Below are 18,610 nucleotides of genomic sequence, written 5' to 3'. Positions count from 1 at the left end.
TTTCCAAGCTTTCCACACTTTTCCCCTCGTGTCCCATGAGAAGTCCACAGTGCTGCGCTCACCAGAGCCTGTCCCGTCTGTGGTCCTGATGACACTCATGGGCCAGCTGAAGAGACTGTCCCAGATGGGTCGCTCTGCTCCACTCAGCGCTGAGCCACAAGGGGGCAATATTTGCATTGTTTGTCTGCTTCCTCCCCAGGCACGCTCATTTACATGCAGCTTTTACACATTTGGATCAAGTACAGTAAGCTGCTCTATTTTACAAAGCTCGATAAAAAGTATTCTTTAGTTTCAGCTCCAGCACGTTTGATAATTCGAACTTTAATACTAGAAATAAACATTTGTATTAATGGACAAGATTTTAGAGACTCTTTTCACATGTGTTTGTCATTTTGTTTGAGTGAAAATAGTGACTAAATCTCAAGGCAGGTTTGTTTTTTGCATGTTTTTTTTTTTTTTTTTTTACAACATTGACTACAACAATAAAAAAAATACTGTACTACAAAACCAGTGTAGTGATTAAAACATGATACAAGTCACATGAGCATACTTTTAGATTATTATTTAGTATTAGATTGCATGAAAACACCTTTTACTATTGCTTTTACTGCAACTGTTCCATTTTTATTTATTTTTTATTGTAAATTGTAAATAAAAAAAAAAAAAAAGAAGTTCAGTTTTAAATAATTCAGCATCTTAACAGTAAAATAAACACATTGGTGATAGAATAAAAAACAAATGTGATGACAAATACTCTGCCTCCCCTCAGATCCTCGCGTGTCCCCTGTGCACTGAGGGACATGTGTAAGGTCTGCTAATAACTGCATTTGCATGTCCTTAAAATACAGTTTTAATTATAGATAAGGCCTACCTGTGATAGCAGCACCTCCAGACTGCACTCTCCATGTGTAATACTCTACACTACTGGAGACTCTACACCTCCATGTTAATGCTGCTCTCTGGGTGGAGATAAGATGGACAAAGTCACTGTGTCAGGAGACTTTAGAGGAGTAGAAGGAATGAAGTACAGTGACCTAACTACAGCCAGGCCTTATCGGTCAATATATTATAACTGTGCCAACTGGACTTTTTGGGGCTCAGTATTTATTGTGTGAAGTTTTTCTTTGCTCTAATGGGATTTTTTTATTTTATTTATTTTTTATTATTTTATTTTATTAGTTTATGTTTTATTTCATTTTTTATTTTATTTTATTTTTTATTTCATTTTTTATATTATTCTTTATTTTATTTATTTATTTATTTATTTATTTTTATGTATTTATTTTTGTAGCGGGTGGAAAAAGCAGTTTCTATGACAAATTATAATACGTGTTTCATTTTGTTATTTATATATTTTACACGTCATGTTTTAAACGATCTTGCACATTTAGAAAAGGGTTCACCAGGATCACCAGACTTCAGGGTCTTTGTAGCAGTGCCATGAAGTACTTCCAATATTACAATTTATCGCTGTATTTCTCTGTAGCAACATATAACTCTTCAAATGTGTCACCTACAGCCCACTAACTTTAGCAGTTCTACAGCAGATATTTTCTTTTTCAGATTTTTTTCTTTACCAATACAAACTTTCTAGTACGTTACTGTCACTCTGAGCTTTATATTTTAAGATATTTTGCTAAAACATATTGTACATGGTCCATTTTTCCTGTACTGATGATTGGACGAGGACACAGACTCGAGCGGACCTGGGTGGAGCTGCTCTTGTCCTTGAAGAACTCTCACGCAGGTGCTCAGACGGAGCACCTCACCACACTTGACCTTTAACCTTTGACCTGCTCCTTATTATCATGTGACTGACGGCAGCGCTCTGATCGATAGTTCCCCCGACACAGTTTGGAGATTACAGATAAGATGTTGTCAGGGATGGTATGCAAATGGGAATGTTTGGGTCTTAAAGTGAACTTGACAGGTTTTCATGTTTTTATACTTATTACTTGGTTTAATCTGTAGTGGAAGTACAGATACCACAGCAGAAAATACTCAAGAAAAAGTAAAAGTATCATGTGAAAAAGTTGACTTAAGTAAAAGTATTAATGCACCTGTTCAGAAATGTACTTAAAGAGTAAAAAGTGAATGTATTTCATGTAGATTTTGAGCTCTTATAAAGCTTCAGATGGAGTGATTTGTGCTGATTTTTTTCAGCAGAAACAACTCAATCAATGTTTTTTCTACCTGTTATTTTTTTTTCTTTTTTGTATATTTTTGTTTGCTCCAACTGCAAAAATGTTAAAAATAAACACTAAGACTTTGCAGCAGGTCTAAAACTATAATAAAATAATACTTTTACTTTTCAGTCCTGTTCACAAATGTAGTGAAGTAGAAAGTACAAATACAAATGTAGTGAAATAGAAAGTACAGATACAAATGTAGAGAAGTAGAAAGTACAAATACAAATGTAGTAAAGTAGAAAGGACAAATACAAATGTAGAGAAGTGGAAAGTACAGATACAAATGTTGAGAAGTAGAAAGTACAAATACAAATGTAGTGAAATAGAAAGTACAGATACAAATGTAGTGAAGTACATTCTACTTGTACTGGATTACGTCCCACCATTGTGTTTAACGGGGTTGTATCTGTAGTAAATATTTACCATAGTTTTCATCAGTTAAGTGTCAGTTTGTGGGGAAAAAAAGGTTTAGAAAAAAGTACAAAAATACAGGAAGTAGCAGTAAATAGCTCTACTTTATCAACTTCCAAAATATCCATCCAAAAGACAATTTACCCAGCATTCTTAGGACCGTTTAAACACATTTTGAACAAGATAAATATGTGCTCATTTATGTGTATTAGTAAAATCATATCAGTAGAAAAAAGGTAATATTTTGAGTCAAATCTAAATACGTCTGACCTCGTACACACACTTTGGACACCGCTCAAACACACAGAGCAGAAACACTGAGATTACTGTCCATCGCACTATTAGAATCAGATCAGAACGACATGTGTTGACTCTGCTGTAAAGACCACCCTGCACCGCTGTCCACACGCTCCACGTTAGTAATGACTGTGACCTCCTGACGACCTCGACCTCAGCCTGACCTCTGACCTTTTCAGATCCTGTCAGTGCTGTTTTATGTCTGACACCCAACCGGCAGAAATACTCTTGTGAAAATATGCCCTTTTCTTCACGTGTTTTTGCCGTTATTTGTCATTGGTTCTTCTTGTGTTGTAGTTTAATTCCGTGTATATAGATGTTTTGTCAGTTTGTTTGGCATCTACAGTGTGTTTATGAAGCAGAATTAGGCCAAATCTCTTCAACCAATGAAACTTACATACAATTAAAGGCACTGTATTGGATTTTTATCTTCAAAATGTGAAAAAAATTAACTACGGTAGTTTATTTTAGACGATTTTCACTTAACTAACACATTCCAAGCATCTTAATTATTCACTGCAATGAGTTTACAAGCATTTTTTACAACTATTAGACACTAGTGCAGAGTTTTGATGTCACTGTAATGCTAACACCAACTAGCATGCTAACGGTGCAGTTCCTCATTCTCAATAAACGCGTATCATTAGAAGCAGACAGCGAAGGGCAGTCAAATTTCTACTTATTCAATATATCTGTCCTGTGGCAAGGGACATTTTGCTCAGCTACACACACGCAAAAAATTTAATCAGGTAGAGCCACTTTAAACATCTTATAGCCAATTTATTCCTGTGTTTTGGGGATTTTCAATTGTTTTACCTTGGCACAGATGTATTGTATAAGCACATCTTGAGGTCAGAATGTGTCCGTTTGCACTTCCTGCATCTAATTAGTTTCGTTTTAGTTTAGTTTATTGGTTTATTTGAACTGGGACCATGCGCAAACATGTTCATCTAATAAAAGAAGAGATGAGAGAGAGAAGTGTCCATGCATTTACAATCAAACCTGCATTCAAACCTCATTTTTTCATTTAAAAACATCACACTCCACACGTTAGCATGCTAGTTGTTGCTGAGGTTAGGGTAATAGTAAGTGAGAAGTAAAAAATGAATTAGTTTTTAATGTTTTAAAGAGTAAAAATCCAGTGCGGCCCCTCGTGCCATTGTCTGATAAATGTTATTATCGTATCTCACAGGCCAGTACTGCTTAAAGCACATGTGTTTCCAGTGTGTGCTGTTTGTCTCTGCAGGCCTCACTCAGTGCCGCTTTCTCTGAGTGACTGAGCTCATGATTAACTTCATATTCTTATCCTGTACAGCCGTGCTCACAACAACACTTCCTGCTGAGGCAATAGCAATTTCTGCTCTTCATGATTCCGAATCATAAACGCAGCGTGCGCCAAAGAGCATCGCAAGTCTGATTATCGCCCGGATGAATTAAAAAATAAAACATTTGAGGTGAAATATGCGGAGATGCCCAATTAAAGAAATTGTTATTGTGAAATAGCATTACAGGATTTTGCTTCAGTAACCATTCCATTTTGTCCTCAATGATCTATATGAGTGGAGGGGTGTTTGTATGTGCGAGGCGGGGGAGCCAGATATGGGGCAATACAATTTATTCCTTAAGTGCGGCGGAGGCTATATTGCTAAACATTAACAGGGCCCAGCGTCGACACGGCCTGATAATTAAGTAATCCGTAAGAGCGTTAGCAATATCATCCAGTGTCCTGCTAACTGCTCCCACCAGCGTTATTCCACATGATAGAGGCTCGTCCTATTGCATTATCATTTCACACTGATGCTCCATAGAAGAGAATGTAAGCAGCTAATGAGACCGGAGATGGAACGCTACGCAACGAGATGTGGTTAACAAAATAAAAATACGCTTAATAAAACTGTTTTTGTTGAATTTGAAATTAAAAGTGGGATTGGTAACATTATTATAAATAGTTCTTTTGGTGACTATGCTTTTAATAATCTTAATAAAGTATGAACACGACATAATTCACAGTGAACAAATACTTTTCAGGTTTAGTAACTACTTGATTGTCTGTGCTTGCTCTCTCTGCCTCTGGAATGCCCTCCCCCTGGACGTCAGGCAGATTAAATGCTTTTGGCTTTGTAAGAGGCGACTGAAAACTTTTATTTTTAGAAAGGCGTTTGTCATTGAGTAACTTTTGCATTTTTTTGATTAATTTTTAGTTTATATTCTGTTGCGATTGGCTGTGAAGCACTTTGGAACTTGTTCAGAAAAGTGCTCTAGAAGTACTTTATTATTTTTATTTATTGATTGATTTATTTATTGTATTTTTTACTTTATTTATTTATTTTTTGTTTACTTTTTTTTTTTTATTGATTAATACCATGCTAACCCTAATCTGTTCATGTAAGTATGCTTAATTAATGTTTTGTTTTTTCAGTGATAAATTATTTGTTTTTGTCAAAGTCCTAAAAGAGAAAGAATGTGAATGAGAATTTTTTTTTTTTTTAGTTGCCTTTAAGTATCCTGTGATTATTGGGTGAGTGACTGCAGCGACACGCACGCTCAAAATCAGATTATTATCAGATTTTTTCGAGTAATAACACCTCAAAATCATCTTATCATCTTATTTCATGCTGGTATTTTTGACTCCCATCTGATTCTGCAGCCATTTAAGCAATCTATAAGCTCCAGAAATCAGATTATAATCAGATTTTGTGAGCAAAGTCAGTGTTAACCATGAGGCCATGGAGCCATGAAGAAAGAGCGAGGGATTCAAAAAGAAATCAAAGTTATCAGCTGTTAGTTGTCCAGTTGTTCATGTAGTTAGCATTAACACAAACTGAATAAAACAACTGAAAACTCTAAAACAGATAGAACACATAGCTATAGGACAGACTTATATTCTTAAAAACACACTGAATATAAAGTAAAACTGTGTCTGCAGCTGTTGTGTTATCAGTGCTCTCATTTATTTACCTATTAAATTCATGCAAAAAGGATATTTATAGCTTAAAACAAGAGCTAAAAGTGAAAGAAAACACAATTCAGCCCTAGTTCTAACTCATAATACTGAACTCAACAACACATTCGCCTTTATAGCTGTCAACCTTTCTCCTCTGTTCTGTTGGTCCAGTTGCTGCTGAAATATTTATCCCGCTTACAATTTACAACAATCCACAATTTACAGCAGCGTGCATCATCCATCTGTGCGTTTGTCCAAATGCATTTCCTTTGTTTCCTTAAAAGAAATCGAATCAGGGGAGCTTTAAGATAAGGCTCGCCCCTCCTCCTCCTCCTCCTCCTCTTCTTCTTCTTTTTCCTCGCCTCTAACAAACGCCAACATTTTAATTCCTGCCTTCATCCCTCAAGACTGAAAATACAATTTGATGATCACCTCGCCGCTAGAGCCGTGTTTAATAATTCCCAATTATGCAGTGAGGCACCTAGTCGGCCGCGTGCTGTGCCAAACGCCGCCTTGTGTGTGTTCAGCCACCTCCGTATCATTGGTGAGCGTGTTCCCATCTTAGCAGGTTACAACACAGGACCGCTGCTGTCATATGAATAATACAGCACAAGGGAGTTTACCAGGCCGCCACTTCCAGCCTCTTTCTCCAATTTGTTACGCAGTTTACCCCAACATGTAGCCTGGAGTGTTCCGGGCCCTGTGTGAGTGGACTTACTAGCGCACAGGGACAAGACAAGGCTCTATATATTGTGTAAAAAAGGCAGGATGATGTAGTTATTTACTAAATTGTACTTTTATCACTCTTGCTCGGACACAACGCTCCACGGTCTCGGGAGGGAACGAGCGTTTCTTATTCCTTTAGTTGGCTCTTGGGATATTTATTATTTACATTAACATTTATTAATTCTATCTGGTGCCGTGTGTTGTGTTCAAAGTGGCGTGAGACTTTTGTTTCTGAATGTGGGACAGGGTGGTGAGGTCTGGAACATTTTCAAGGTTTCTCCTGATAACTTTTTCACATCTGACAGCTGGAAGTCTCTCCTAGTGTCATGTCAAAGCCACCATTTCACATTTGCCCTGTATCTCCCTGTCCCACCTCTTGATATATTTTATTTACTTAAGTTTTATTCTACTTGTACATATACACATCTCTGTATTTGTGCTTTGACAAGCCTAGTACTATTTTTGACATGAATTACCGCTTTGTATTGTATTGTATTAAAGCACTATTCATACAAAAAGTAATTCAAAGTACTTTACGGAATAAGAAAGACATTAAAAGCACAATATAACAAAGCAAAACATAAATAATCACAAATAACCATCATAAAATTAACCGAACAGTTTTGAGCCTGGATTTAAACATGGTCAAAGTAGAGGCCTGTCTCACATCTTCAGGAAGACTGTTCCAGGTTTTAGCTGCACAAAACTGAAACGCTTAGTCCTGGTTTAGTTCTGGTTCAGTCCGGGTATAGTCCTGGTTTACTCCTGCTTTAGTCCTGTCCTGGTTTACTCCTGCTTTAGTCCTGTATAGTCCTGGTTTATTCCTGCTTTAGTCCTGGTATAGTCCTGGTTTACTCCTGGTATAGTCCTGGTATAGTCCTGGTTTACTCCTGCTTTAGTCATGATATAGTCCTGGTTTACTCCTGCTTTAGTCATGATATAGTCCTGGTTTACTCCTGCTTTAGTCATGATATAGTCCTGGTTTACTCCTGCTTTAGTCCTGTATAGTCCTGGTTTACTCCTGCTTTAGTCCTGGTATAGTCCTGGTTTACTCCTGCTTTAGTCCTGGTATAGTCCTGGTTTACTCCTGCTTTAGTAATGCTTTAGTCCTGGTTTACTCCTGCTTTAGTCCTGGTATAGTCCTGGTTTACTCCTGCTTTAGTAATGCTTTAGTCCTGCTTTAGTTCTGGCACTAACATGTGGAAGACATGTCCAAATAACTTCCCGCTTTAAAAAATAAAGTTTGTCTGAGTTCAAACAAATAGTAACGTTGTGTCTCTTGGCAACACACTCTGACTTTTGTTATATTCATGTTCATTTTGTTTCATATTTCTGCGCGGCGGTGGGCCCATAAACCCGGTGTGTACGGGTGTGGTCCATATGAATATTATGTGAATGTTATTTCACTTTCAGCGTCTTTGCATCTCACACTATCGAACTATCAAACTATCATTAAGCCCGTTTGTGGTTTACTCTCCAAATATTGTTTAATTTGAACTGAAATATCTGCTAGGATTTTTAGATCTTTATCCGTGAATTGCAATGAAACAGCATGACAAATAAAGTAACAGAAAACCATAAGAAGTCTACATTCTCACGCATCTATTATAATCAATGGAATACCCAAACCAGACTGTTTTGTTTTTTTTGTTTTGTTTTTTTGCTCAGTTTTGCTTCACGCGTCACCTTTAATACATCGGCGTTGGACCATATGGAAGCAGGCCTTAAAATTAGACTTTGGGTCACATGGGGGTCAGCGGTCTGATCAGTAACACCTGTCGACAACATTCTGCCGACATTTTTCACGTCAGTCCGAGTGGAGATCAATCTATAGCTCTGACCCACCAGTGCGCACTCGAAAAACAAGCATATTTATGAGCTCATGGTTCTGACCTGTGTGAATGTGTTAGCTGTGGCGGCGGCAGCGGGCGGGTTGGCGGGTGGGAGCGGTGTAGTGGTGATCTACTTTGAGAAGTTTCCTACCATCACTCACCAACGATTCCCCTGAACGTCTTATTGTGTAATATTGCATGTCAGGCTCAGATTTGTCTTCATATCACACAAAGGGTGACACTTTGGATTGGGGGATTGTTGGGGTCTGAAAAAAGAGCAGTAGAACGGTGTCAGGAGGATGAGAGAGCGCATGTCGGGAACACAATAATGTAAAATTATGTTAAAGGTCCTATATTACGCTAGTTCCCTCATCACGAACAGACCTGGAGTTGTGTTTTGTTTCATTCACATATGTTTAACACACAAACCGTGCATATTTACACGGTTTCTTCTCTCCTTGTGATGTCATGTGGTAAAACAGGAAGTGTTTCTTGTGTTTTTAAACTTTATACACCTTCATTAGAATCATTTGGATGATTTCAGTCCTAGAATTGCCCATCTTCACTGAACAAAAGGTAAAAAGTAAGTGTTAACTACTACTGCTTCATGACTACTACATGACTACTACACCCTGCTTGATCAGTTGCAAGTGTAGAAATTCTGACTTAAATCAATTTTGTAGTTGATGATCTAGGTAAAATGATGATCTACGTTTCTGCATAGTTGAATACTAAGCACCTGAAAAGTTATTAAAAGTTATTAACATAAATGAGGATAATAAAAAACATAAACAAAAATAATGGCAAATTAAAGCGGCATCATGCTTTTTTTTTGAGTTTTTTACCATGTTATAACATTGATCCCTCACCAAAACATGCCAGAAGAAGTTTTAGATGCCATCCATGCGTGTTTGAGTAACTTAGCGATCTCTCCCGGGCCATATTCAAACCCTCCTTACTATTAGCTGTAAGATTCTGTGCAAGGGTCCACCCACAAACCTACATCACCCATGCTCCCACACAACAATTCTCCATAAATATACGAAAACATGATACAAAACTGTACACAACAACTTGACAAACCTGATGTGATGTGCAGTAGTGGCTCAAAGCATCAAAAATGAAAGTGCGACTAATAAAACATGTTAATATGTTGATTTTGGCGAATGTAGCTTTTTCAAAACAATAAATGGAAACGTGGTGATCTAAATATGTTATGGATTAGCAGTTAATACCTCATAGAAGTAATAGACCTACTATTTAATAATAAAAATAGAATAAAGCGAGTTGAGAAAAAAGTAGAAATAAACAGTATTGAATTGTGAACCATGTTATTGTGCATGCCTATCAATTTATTTTTTATAGATAATAACAGAATAATCAATTTTGGTTACTGCTGGTATCACAAATGTTCTAGTCAGCAACATCAGATCATAAATGTACCAAATTTACCTACATGTAGTGCATTTACGACACACAAATATGCCAAAACAAGTAAATACAACAAAATATCAATATATTTTTCCGATCTGTGTCAAAGCAAAATGCCGCGTCACACATCACATCTGTCTACTGTCTTTATTATCACAGCCACACTAAACATCAGTAGGTTGTGGCAGAGCTGAGAGAGGGTCAGTGCTGTCACCGAGTCTCCATTGTGCGTACAGCCTGCAGAGAGAGAGAGAGAGACGTACACTACCAGTCGATAATATGCCAAATGAATGCATGAGCGAATACCAGGGCGAGTAACTGAATGAATAGGCAAAGTCCATTTACATAATTGCATGTAGAGTATGTGTTTTCATATGTTTGAGCCGTTATTTGCATATTCACACTATAGAAATTATTCAACCTCTACCATCCACATCCGTCGTGTAAATACAACTCTTTTGAATTAGCAAAAAGAAAAGAAAAAAAATAAATAAATAAAATAAAATACAAATTATGCTAATGATGTTTGAGAGCCTGCAGCGAGAAACCCACCCTCAGTGCGTGGTGCAATGAAAAGCACTTACGAAATTTCGGTTAGGACTTGTTTTATTTGGATGAACTTTAAATACGATAAACGAGCAAACATGCTTTTATCCAATTGCCTTGCCTTCCTGTGTTTCTGAGCCGGCGGAATTGATCTCAGCCACAACCGAGCGTCTGTTCCGTGCGTTTAAACGTCAAGAATTGCTTATTGAACATGTGTGATCACTGCTTGTAGGAAAGTTACAAATTGTGTTGAATGGTTGGCACTGTCTGCTTGCAGCTTTTGAAGTGCTATTTTTCTTCATGTCACTGGTGCTTTGTGATCGAGATCGACGGAAACATGTATTTGCACTGACACCTTTTGAACTGTTGCCGTGCTTTCGGTGGGCAGCTCTTTTGTGGCTGTTTTAAGGCGTATAAGGGGACAGTTAACCTTCACGGCGTCATGCTTGGTAAAGATCCTGTTTGCAGTGAGATGTCTGCCAAGGACAATGTGGAAGGTTTACCTGAAAATGTGTTGTCAGGGTAGGACAGGTAAAGGTTAAGAACAGGACAGTATGATTGTGTTGGATGATCTGATGTGTGTGCGCAAATGCAGAAATAAACAACACTGAAAGCATGATTTTCGTTCATTAGTTTTCTTCATTACTACTCTTAATCCTCGAGTTGAATACTGTGTGGCTTAAACATTGAACTTGTCTCTCAGTAAGAATGTGACACATGATTATTTTAACATGTCTACACTGGAACCTGCTACTTCAGTTACATGATACGAGTATTCATCTTTCGGTTGACTAGAGGTCTTATAATACATCTTTTCAGTGGCTACAAGCATCTTTTTAGTGACGTATTCTACCTTCTTGTAAACAGCTAACAGTGTATCCGTTTATGGTCTTGTATGGACAGTATGTAAATAGGACTAGCCTTCAGCAGACAGTACCTTTCTTGGGGTATAAGTACTGGATGGCTCCTTTGTAAAGTAACTCACAAACCCGCATGTGCCTGCTGTTTGTACCCACATTCCTCATATCAGATAAACTTCTTTCAACTCTCTATCTGGTCTGGAATCGCTTCCTTCACAATTACTCACACCAACAAAACCTCTTTCTGATTGTGTTCAGCTATCCAGGCATGGGAATTACCCAACAAATGACCCTAACAGTTTGCAATATTGACAACTGGAGGATTTTAAGTTGTGTGCATGTTTTGTAAGTCACTTCGCACTTAAATCTTGACCAAGAGACAGCTCAAGATCTGGAGATGGGTTCCTGATGCTGAACTGTGGCACTCGCTCCTCCTGTCAGGTTACCTCAGCAGCATTGAAAGATGGGGCAATTTTTTTTTTTTCCTAAGAAGACAATAAAGTGCAACCTTAACTGTTTTACACACAGATTGAGACTTTGATTCCGTACAAGGCCTGCAGTACTCATATCCTCACATTACTATGTTATCGTCAGGTTAACTTTGGCACCAGTAGTAGATGATTTACTCTTCTGTAACTTAAGGGATTTACATCTGTCAGTTTCTAAACATTGCCACTGTAACTACATGTGAACATTGCCAAACGACCATTAAGACAGCTGCAGTACATCCAGAATGCTGCTGCTCAGGTACCGACTAGAACCAGGAACTTGTGCTCAGGTCTCTGGCTCCTGTGGCTCAGAGAAAAGACTTTAAAGCAGCTCTGCTTGTGAACAAGTCTCTCCATGGACCAGCACCAAAGAACATCTCCCATATGTTAGAGCCACATGAACCATCTCACATGAGGAGGACTTCAAGGACCGGCCTCCTGCTGGTGCCCAGAGTCAGGACTAAACATGAGAAATCAGCGTTTCAGTTTTATACAACTAAAACCTGAAACATTCATCCTGAAGATGTGAGACAGGCCTCTAATTTGACAATGTTTAAATCCAGGCTAAAAACAGTTCTTTATACCTGTGCATACGACTGAAAGGGTTTTATTCTGCACTTTTCTCCTTTATTATTAATTTTATGACGACTATTTGTGATTATTTATGTTTTGATTTGTTGTATTGTGATTTTAATGTCTTTTTTTTTATTCTGTACAGCACTTTCAGGCCTAAAGCAGCTGAGATAAGCTCCTTCTACACTGCTTCAAATCAAAACATTGAAATTGAATAAGACATAAATCATTATACATAAGACTAACTCATTCAAGCCAGCCAAAAAGAATGTAGCTATTATTCTATTCATTGGAATGAAGAGTAATTTTTGTGAGGTGTAGGGTGGAGGGACAGTAGAGGAGAGAAGAAAAGCAGTGTGCTGACCTGTTTCCCCTTCACCTTTGTGCTGAGCATGTGGGGCTGCTCCAGGAGACACACCATGGCAGCAGAAGGCTCGGACTCAGGCCAGGACCGCAGCACCCCCACCTCGCCTCGCCTTCTCGAACCTCTGTACCGTCCGTTTTTCTCTTGGCTTTCCTGTCCCGCAGCTATTGGAACACATTTTTTATGGAGCAGAGCAGAGGGGAGCCGAGTACTTCCAAAGTGCTGGTGTTTGTGGTTGACCAGGGGAGTGTTCACAGATTTTTGTTTCTCATTTCGACTCATTTGTAGCTTGGCCATTGTAAATCTAGATTTCCGAAGTGTTTTAATTGTAGGTAGCACTTTAAAATAGGGTCCGCAACTTACTAGGTACTTACAGTGGTAGTTAGCATATACTTGGTAGTTATTGTAGTAGTTCCTGTGGTACTTGTAGTGGTACTTTTTCTGGAAATTATACTGATACTTACCAGTACTTTAGCTGGTACACAGTATAACTAATAGCGGTACTTTGTGGTACTTAAAGCGGTACTCATAGTGGTACAAGAAGTGATACTTACACTAATAGTTATTGGTACTAGTACTGGTACTTATAGTAATATGTTGTACTAAGTGAATGGTTAATTATAGTGTTAATTATAGTATATATTGAGGGGTGTAGTGATATGATATAGTGATGTTATTGCAGTTAGACCCTATTTTAAAGTGCTATAGTTCAATTTAACATCTTAAATCTTAAATGTTCAATGTAAATCACTACATCTACAAGTACTGCAAGTCAACACCTCCCTGGCCTCATAACATAACTACCCAAGTCAATTTTTGTGGCCAAATTGAGTGATTTGTATAATTCCAGACCCTGCTGCATCTTTAGGTGTCACTGGTTCCATCCTCAGCCAATCAGAACAATTTTTACACCTATTTTATTAACATTGGTAGTTGTATTTTCCCAAAAAACTTAGAAAAATGACTTAGGCGATTATGCTGTGAGGCTAACAATTTGAACAAAAACAAAACAGCATCTGACTCAAGCAGAGAAAAGATTTACATGGATTTACAGAGTTTAAGACTCAACTGTGGAAGAACAAACTGGAGTGGTAATGAGAGGCATGACGCTGAAGTTCCAAGGCAGCGGAAGTTTATTTACCATCAGTACAGGACTCAGGACCCGGGGCCCCTCAAGACGTAGAGATAGTCATTCAACTCTGGCTGATGCTACCATTGTGGGAAGTATTATACCCAGGGTCGGCCCTAACTTTCAGGGGGCCCTAAGCTGAATTTGTCAGCAGATGCCTCCTGGCTCAGCTGTTGGTGATTCACATTTGACATTATGACTCTGCTCTCATCACCTCGATCAGTTGTATTTGTGTTTATTTGTCCAACATCAGACTGAAAACATCCAGAATGTCACAACTCCTATAGCCACAAGAACAGTACACAAACATATAAGAGGGGGTCAAGATTTTTTTTTTATTCTAGAAATTTTTTCTTTTTTTCTGGTGGATTTTAATGTGTCCCAGTTGGCGACAGTGGGCTTACATTTACATTTTAAAGGGTCTTTGCTCCAGTGTAAACACATAGCTGCCCTCACCTCTGCCCGACTCGAAAACGAAAAATGTAGCAGCAGCAGATATTTTGCTATAGATATAAAACAAATGCAATTGTTTTAGAGGGATATTTAGGCTGCTGCAAACACATAAGCCCTGTGTCCAATAAAACTTGATATATTATATTATTTTCTATATAAATGTATGGGTTCTTGGGGTCCTCTGGTGGCCTCGGGGCCCTAACCAGCTGCTTAGTCTGCTTATAGACTGGGCCGGCCCTGATTATACCTCTGAACACTTACGCCAAGATAACAAGGACTGAGCTGGCAGTGTCCCAGTTTCTCCATTTATCCCACCCTTATAAAAGTAAGAATATTCAGAATGTAATATATTGTTTTAAAGTTACACACCCCGCCTGAAATGACCATCCCGTCAGTCTGCACATTATGTCTTGACATTCTGGGCCCCGTTGTAGATAATGCTGATTACCACCTTTGTCCTTTATCAATAGAATCGGCGTTCAGTCACTGCAGCAGTCAATAGGACAACAGTCAAACGGCAACCTCATATGAACGTGATGCATATTTACAATCCTTTTATGTAACAAAAGCAGTACAGCACCACCGGAGCATTAGACACACTGTTTACACCATTTTTGCAGCCTTTAACACATTTGCACTCCCAGAATGCCTCACTTTCCGCAGCACATGGGTGTAATTTGTTCGCTTAGTTGTTTGTGCCTACCTATTTCTTCCTTTACATGACAGGGTAGAGCTTCCTGTCAGGAGTGTTTGTGTTTCCTCTGCTAATGCTCCCAGCCCCTAAATGTGCTGAACCAACAGTGTGCCCGCCCGGATAGAGGAAGAGGAGACTGGAGTAAATAACACTTTGCCCGCTTAAATAAATCATTTGTTTATGATTTCACCGAACATTGTGCTCTGTTTTAGAGGCAGCCGGATCCCACCTCTCCACCCGCAGACGCCGGGGCCCATGTATGATGCATGAGAACAAATTTTTTTGACAAGTTGAGTGATAGATTTGTACAAGCCCCAAATGTTTTCCGTTTTCTACAGAGAGGCCACGCCTGAATGACATAAATTGCTATTAATAAAAATTTCAACAATACAAGACAAATGAGGGTTTTTCTGTTAACATGGCACAGGCAGGAGCAAATGGGATGAGGAGTGGGAATGCAGGCGTCATGAGTCAGTGTGGAGGGAGAGCAGGCCAGAGGAATGAGTTTCTGTAGCTTAATTAAGTAGGGAAAAAACAACAAGATTACTAGATCGTCTCTAAAATAGTAGCAGTGCAGTCAGTTAGGTAAGATGACTATGAAATAACACTACATAGGATTTACATCCATTGTAGGCATTTTCTGTCCTATAAAAAAATGATCCTTTACAGTGACTGTATTTGTATTTAACCCTGAGAGAATGTCCCACGCACAGTTCTTTTAAAGCTCAAATGAAAAGCTGGTTATGGTCAAACCAAACATGCATCATCTATAGTGGCAGTGTGATTTTAACTTTTCTATAGAGACATATTTTGCATGTATGGGCAAATATAAAGGGGGTGGGTATAAAATGTAATTGTCTTGAATGGGCCAAACTAACTGGAATAATGGGAACTGTGCAATGAGTGTTTTATATATATATATATATATATATATATATATATATATATATATATATATATATATATATATATATATATATATATATATATATATATATATATATATATAAAACACGTGGTGACACAACTTATACTCAGATGTGATTTATGTCAAATATATGTTTTTTTTTTGTCTTCGTTATTATGCATTTTTTGGCTGGTGCGACTTATACTGCAGAAAATACGGTAACTTTCCTGGTGGAGGGACAAAGCCTCTGACAAGACTTATACTCAGATGTGATATATATATATATATATATATATATATATATATATATATATATATATATATATATATATATATATATATATATATATATATTATATATATATATATATATATATATATATATATATATATATATATATATATATATATATATATATATATATATATATATATATATATATATAGTATCTTGTATTGCTCTTTTTTGTTTCTTTATCCATGTTTGTCTTTAACCCTTCGACTGAAAATTTGACCTCTCTTACGTTTGGACTGACCCAAGCTTGCTATTAGTTTTCACATCTTTATACAGTTTTTTTTTTACCAGTAGATGTCAGATGTGAAACCTGTCCCCCTCCTCTCACACGGCCTTTGTTCAGACTCATCTGTGCTCTCTGCTCTTTTTCTGTCAGGTCAAAGCTAGAGCACTCTCAGACAAGAACTAATGTAGATAGCACCTAGTGGTGATATGTGAGAATACAACAGAGGTAACTCTCACTATTAATTGAAATAAATAATAAAATAAATAATATTTTGCTACAGACTTCAATGTATCTGGTGCCTCTTACATAACATTTGAATTGAACTTTAAACTTTAAAGCTTTAAAGCTGTTACCACATTTAAACTTCACAGCTGAGACTAGTTCAACTGACTGACAATCCAGGATCCACAGTGTAAGCAGTAGTGTAGTAGTCAGCACATGCCTTAGAGGGTTGCTGGTTTAAGTCTGAAATCTGGCACTTTGAAACTGTTACTGTTACTCGCAATTGCATTTCCTGTACTGGACTGATTTAGGACTGATTTTAAGATCCTGATGTTTATTTTAAAATGTAAAACAGCTTTCAGAGGTGTTGAAAATTGTGGAATTTGCAACTCCATTGAAATTATGGAATTATGAATTATGGAATATAATCTCTGTCATAATATGAATATGAATAATTTGTCTTCATATTGTTACAGGTTTAGTTTAAACTGCTCTTTGGGGACGCTGTATCAATATTTTAGACAGTTTAGTACACATTTGCCAAGAAAAAAAAGCTTATTATATGGGTACACTATACAAGTCTTTTTTTGTTTGTTTTATCAATCTTCAAATTCCTCCTTCTTTTTGTATGGTGTCTGCTACTGAAACTAAACAGCTGCTCTGACACAGCAAAGTCATCATTACATCAGTGCAATAATATTACACACCCAGCCTCTCATTACTGATAACTTCACTCAACTTGTAACTTCATTCACCTTGTAATCATTCTAGTCTGTTTTTCATCTTTGATTGTTGAACATGAGCCAGCAAACTTTAAGTGAGTTCAGGTAACAGTTAGGAGAAAAGCATTGCAGGAACAGGAAGTCAATAATGCTTGCATCCCCCTCAGGGTGCACATTACCATTGTTGTGAGCCAGGTTAATGTACTTCAAACTAGGTTTATTATATACTGCTGTGCACAATAGTGATGAGAGCCGCAGGAAGGTGCGCAGAGTGAGGAAATACTGTGGGTATACATGGATATGAGTGCATGTCCAACTTATTATCATCCAATCAAAAGTTTGGTTAAGTCAGCAACATAACAGTGCAGCTATTAACTCATAACTTTTTATGCCCACTAAACTGTTACAAACTGGATTACATTTATAGCTACTTGATCCGTGTCTAAATGGAAGTAAAAATGAAGTTACATGAATAGTAAAATAGCATAAACCATTGAATAAGGCATAACATGGGATTATGTTATTCTTACGACTTTCACAACATTCACAACATTGCACATTTGTATGGGACATCTAACATGCTAATTACTTAAAACCAGTGAACTCTGCGATACTCCAGATACTAAGATAGTACTTAAAGACAATTGTCAGAGTCCTCTCCCCATACATCTTTTCTACCCAGTATTATTAATGGATCTTGAGCTTCATTGTATTTAACTCTCAGTCCCAGTGGGGTCTAGTGGGGTGACCCTCCCCTCTCTCCGATGTGGGGTCCAGAAGGGGGCTTTTAGCCTGGCCAGCTGAGAGGCCTACTGCACATTAATATTGCAGCAAAATAAAGTAGGCTGATGGTCAAAGACAAGGGAGCTCAGGCCTGATCAAGTGTTACTAAATGTTCTGACAAAAGGACAGTACTGTATAGGTTAAGGGCTACATAAACCAGTAATAAATAAATAAAACTAGATTGTGTCCTAAACCATAAAAAGAGAAAAAACAGAAAAGCAATATAAAAGACCTCGGTTTCAAGTTTTCATGCTTAAATTATAAGTTAATTGATTAATCTGCACTGAATATGTTACAGATAAATAATATATGTGTGTTTTTAAGCAGCGTAGAATATTTCCATTATTTCTCTCACACAGTAAGCAGGGCTGGATGTCATGAGCACCAAATACAGAGATTCTCCAAGACCACTTTGTACAGTCCATGTCAAATTATGTGTGACTTTAACAACATATTACATGATGTCTGTACAGGCCAAAACAAGGTGCTCACAGGTCACTGAAAATTACAGTTCCATT

The sequence above is a fragment of the Periophthalmus magnuspinnatus genome, chromosome 5, assembly GCF_009829125.3.
Source record: "Periophthalmus magnuspinnatus isolate fPerMag1 chromosome 5, fPerMag1.2.pri, whole genome shotgun sequence".
NCBI classification, from domain to species: domain Eukaryota; kingdom Metazoa; phylum Chordata; class Actinopteri; order Gobiiformes; family Gobiidae; genus Periophthalmus; species Periophthalmus magnuspinnatus.
The sequence above is the reverse complement of the archived record's forward strand: the minus strand, read 5'-3'. Positions refer to the sequence as shown.